The sequence below is a fragment of the Marmota flaviventris genome, chromosome 14 (genome assembly GCF_047511675.1).
Source record: "Marmota flaviventris isolate mMarFla1 chromosome 14, mMarFla1.hap1, whole genome shotgun sequence".
Classification (NCBI taxonomy): domain Eukaryota; kingdom Metazoa; phylum Chordata; class Mammalia; order Rodentia; family Sciuridae; genus Marmota; species Marmota flaviventris.
In genome coordinates this window covers 23,598,390-23,603,435 of record NC_092511.1, presented here as the reverse complement: position 1 = coordinate 23,603,435, position 5,046 = coordinate 23,598,390, and positions in this window count along the sequence as shown.

Genomic DNA, 5,046 nt, shown 5'->3' with positions numbered 1-5,046 from the left:
ATTCTACTTGGTAATCATCACTTAGGGCAGCAATCAATTGCCAAAAACAAAAAAAAACTTATATAATGTAGTAAGTGCAGCTCTGCCTGAGGCCTACACTGTCTGGCCAATTAAGTCAAACGATCCTCACTTTCCTCAACCTGGGAAATGCTGCTCTGCCTGGGATGTTCACCACAATGGAATTAAAAACTTCCTCCACCTATCTGGAGTTGACCCTTAGCCAGCATTGGCACTGCCCTAGGTAGATCATGGTGAGACAGTGACACCTAGTGGCCACTTCCACTAATCACTGCCCAATCCAAGGGTCTATACCCAGAAGGTCTATACCCAGAAGCCCAGCACTTGCTATGTTTAATTGGCAACAATAACCCACAGTTTGAGTAAGGCAGACCTACTCTTGCAAGTACTTCTTTGTCTGATCTTAATCAGTTTCTTCGATTGGGGGTTTTGACCTGACTTAAATCCTTCCCTTTCAACTTCCTTGTTATCTGATCCCCTGCCAAGTTTATAATCTATAGTCAGGTCCCTCCCAGATAGGAAGGAGCAGCCCAGAACTGAGCGCAGGGACTGGATTCCACTCATGCAATCATGCACATATGTCTGTCGAACACCCACCTCCATGCAGCTGTGAGGCAGGACTACACAGCTAAGCCACCGATTGCAGACGTTTGGAGCCAAGGCCTGCATCCCAGCTGCCAGCTGTTGAGGTGGGAAAAGTAACAAGCCCACCAGGATAAGGTTGGTGGCCCTAACATTCTGTGGAGGGCAGGGAGCAGCACACTTGGCTTTGTCACCTGGGTAGCAGATTGCTGGGGTCCACATGGTTCATGTAGCACTAAAGAACAATGCAGATGGGTTCTTTTAAGCATACTTTACTGCTTCATTTATACCCCATAAATGGCAAAGGGTGGAGGATGGACTTTGAGGTGAGGCTTCAGAACCTCCCCCTGGGCATGGACCCACCCCAATTGAACTGAGGCAAAGGTAGCTGAGCTTGGTGCGTCTTTTCTGAGCCCCATATTATTCTTCTCCTAGAATAATAGGAGAACAAGGCTCCCTGCTTCTTGATCATGTTCCTCATCAGCAATTTTTGGCCCGAGTTTATTAGTCTTTCTCAAAGTATAATCTTTCAGTCCTGCATGATTTCTCTGGAAGATTTTGGTGCCTTTCAACCAGCAAACCACAGAGATGCTGGATGAGGCCGGTGACTTCCTCACCCTTACCCTTCCTGGTCTTCCTCTAGGCCACCACCAAGTGTACCGTGGTAACACTCAGGAACCCCCTGAAGAAGCAAGTCCTTTGCACGGCTTGGGGATGTCAATTCAGGTGTTTCCATAGCTACTGGTGGTTTGTAGTAATTTTCCCCCACCATTAAATCATTATGTAATTCTACTTTTTTGGAAGTGAGAGCAAGTGCACCACCATTTTCAAACATCTACTAATATTTGAGTCCAGCCACGAGACAAAGATCACACTTGAATAAGAATGTAAAAAGTTAAAAACTAGTAAGACAGTTAACTTAAAAAAAGACAAAAGAGTCCTCTGCAGAATACAGGATAGCCAAAGCAGTGCCGGCTGCCACCCCTAGGGACAAGGGAGATTACCCAGAGAAGCCACAGAGAACCTGGACAAGAGGCAGAACTGGTTGCAGAGTGTAGCTACAGACTGTGGGACAGGAACACAGCTTAGAGGACTCCAGTGGATTGGAGCTGGACCCCAAGAGGCCCCCTACTGGGTGCTGGAAACTGAAGAGAGCGCCCGTCCCCTCCCCAGACCTACCAGGTACTGCTGGCAATCACAGTAAAGGCAGGAAAAGGCACCCTGGAGCCAGGGGGAGGAGCTCTTCCTCTGCTAGGACTTGCAGTGTCTCTCTAGCTCCCTCTCCTGACGAATCCGAGCATTGCACCAGTTGTCCAAGGAGAAATGTTTATAAGCTCCAAACCCAGTTTTTTACAAAGTAGGGCAGAGAAGGACAGATGTGGAACTGAGAGGCAATAAATTGATAACAGGCACACCTACTCTATGCCAGGTCCTGTGTTATGAGTTTTGCATGCTTTCATCCATAATTCTTTGAACTAGATATTAGCATTCCCATTTGAAAATTGGGGAGATACTAAAAGCTAAGAGAAGCTACCTGAGAAGAGTGTGCAACTAGTAAGTGGCTGAGCAGGAGTTTAAAGTGACTCTGGCCTGTGTGTTTCTGCACCAAACCAACAGTGTCTCCCTCTCTCTAAAGGAATAAGGGCAGTAAGATTCCTTCAATCTTGAAGGATTAAAGACAACAAGATATTTTCTCCTCTCTTTAACCCCTTTCTTTACCGTTAAGTCACCTAATCTTTCCCAGCTCCCTTCTTGGACTGTCCTCCTTGGGGAGACAGACTGTGAGGCCGATGTCCTGTGCTGCTCTAGAGCAGTGACTCCCAAACCAGAGTCACTGGAGACTTGGTGAAAAGCGTGTCCTGGACCCACCTCTGGAGATTCCCATCTGGTAGATTTGGAGTTGGGGAAGGGGACCTGGAACCCACATTTAATAAACTCTCCAGAAGTCTTCAGTATAGTCCAGGAGGAGTCAGAGCACCTCCTCTGGGCTGGGTGTGGGCAGTGAGGGGCTGCCTGGCCATGGATGGGAGGGGAAGAGGCCTGGCTAACAAACTCGCCACGGCCAGCACCCATGGAAAGGTCAGTATTGATAGCTGGTTCCTAAAAGGAAAATCAAATAGGGCACATGGATTTGCTGTGTGGTTGATGAAGTTGTAATGGCTCTAACAGACACAAAATTGATTTCTGTTTGTCAGACTGGGAAATTGGAGAACTGGGCCCCCTACCTCCTGACATTTTGTCTTGCATGATTTCTGGGCAGGGGGTATTTCAGAGCTAGAGCATGCCAGGGACCACCCCACCTGGCTCAGGAATCATGGCTTCCAGCTTCTGAGCACCTATCCTGTGACAGGAAGTATGCTTTAGTCTCCAACCTCGAGCCCTCTTCAAGGGTTAATACCACAAACATCAGAGAAGGACACTGAGGGTCTTGGCCAAGGTCGTGTGGATACACTCCAGAGCCGGTCTCTTTTCACTGGCCCATGTGGCTGTGAGACAAAAACCCAGCTTTTGGGCCTGGCTATCTACCCAGGGGGAGCCAGGTCAGTCCTGAAAGGGGCAGAGCATTTGTTGCCCTGGGACCTGGCAGGCCAGGGAGAGCTGGTGTGTCACAGCCCAGGAGGCCAGAGCTTGGCCAGGAGAGCCCAGAAGTGTCCCAAGGATGAGGTGGAGATGCTGATCCCAAACCCAGGCCTTCCCAGACACCTGGAGATAGCATGAGGGGGTCCGCCCAGATGGTGCATTCATAAGGTCCAGTGACCCATTCCAACAGAAATTGTCATCCACCCATGTCACAAAGTCTGATGGGTTTTCCTGCTTCACTCTAGGAATGTCTCAAGTGCCAGCCTGTTCAATCCTATAAAAGCTTCTGTGTCATGCTGCCAATCAGTGCTGGAGAAAGCTCCGTGAGTGCCAGCCTCACTGAGGCTGTGGGAATGCAGTGCAAAAGGAACATCTGTGCCCTGCTGTGGGTGCCTCCAAGGTGGCAGCTCTGCCCAGCTTAGGCCAACTGCAGTGGCCAACTTGTGCCTGCCTCAAGGTGGGTCCTCAGTAGGAAGCCATGTGGCAGGTCCCTCCACTCCCTGCTTTGTGAACTTGGCCTAACCCTCTGGGCCTTGCTGATCACCTCTGATAAATGTGCACTAAAATGTGTCAAATCCTGTAAAGTGTCTAACACCCAGAGTGAACCACCATGTAACTATGGACTTTGGGAGAAAATGAGGTGTCAATGTCGTTTCATTGATTATGTCAAAGGGGCCTCTCTGGTGGAGGATGCTAGGGCAGGGGAGACTGGGGAGTCCATAGGAACCCTGCACTTCATATTTGCTGTGAACCTAAAACTACTCTGAAAAATAGTCTGTTTTGAAGTGGGTGGGGGTGGGGGAGCTACCGCCTCTTAAGGTTGTTGTGAGAATTAAATGAGAAAATGTTATCAAAGGGTCAAGCACAGTCTTTGGCACCCCATGGGGCCCATGGTAGATAAATGAGGGTATGTCACCCTGTTAAGAGCCAGGAGGTCCTGACAGCAATGGGTGATGCTCACCTGCATCACACTTCATCTCCCACAGGTGGGGACAGGAACAAGAATCCAGCACCAGCCTGGGTCAAATGCCCCTGTGACTACTCAGGAGATGAGACAGCAAATGCGGCCCTGGCTGAGTGGAGTACCAGAGCTAACAGAAGAAACAGAAAGGACCTGGCTATCGGGCAAAAGCACCAATCTGCCTGGGCCACTCCCCTGCTCAGAAGTCCTGCTTGGTCCCTGGTGACTTCATCCGGCACAAAGCCTTCCCTCCCTGGCTGGACCCTGCGCCATTGTGGGTACCACTCAGCAGAGCCCACAGAGAACAACAGCCAGGTGTCTGGAGACCTGAGTTTCAGGTCTAATTCTGAGTGACTTTGGAAGCATCTCTAAGCCCTGTGCCTCAGTTCCCCCAGGCCCACCTCCTCCTGCCTCCCATCACTGAAGACTTGGCCAAGTGCTGACCAGGAGCCAGGCAATCTCTGAGGACCCTTCCTACTGTGGTATTGTTTTTTAAACAATGCAGCTCAAGTGCAAGTCAAGAAATACAAAATACACAGCAGGAAGATGAAAGTGTCAATGGTCCCTTAATCCTGGTTCCCACACTGAGTGCACTTCCCCCTCAGCTTGTCTTTTGAATCTGCATTTCTGTAGACTCTGTGTTCAGGAAGTGATTGATACCTTCCGTGACAGCAGAGCTGGGCTCCTGTCCTTGGTGTGGCTCACTGCAGGTAAGCCTCAAGTCTCTTTGCAGAAGAAAGTCAGCGTGACGCTGGGACAAATGTAGATTCTTGCTGGGCATTGCTTTTCATTTCCCTTCAGTCTCTGCACTACCACACGTGTTCCCCCTGCCAGGTGCTGCCCTGGTCCAGACCCTGCAAGAGCACCAGAACTTCCCTGGGGGAGGCGCATGATGTGGAAGAGCA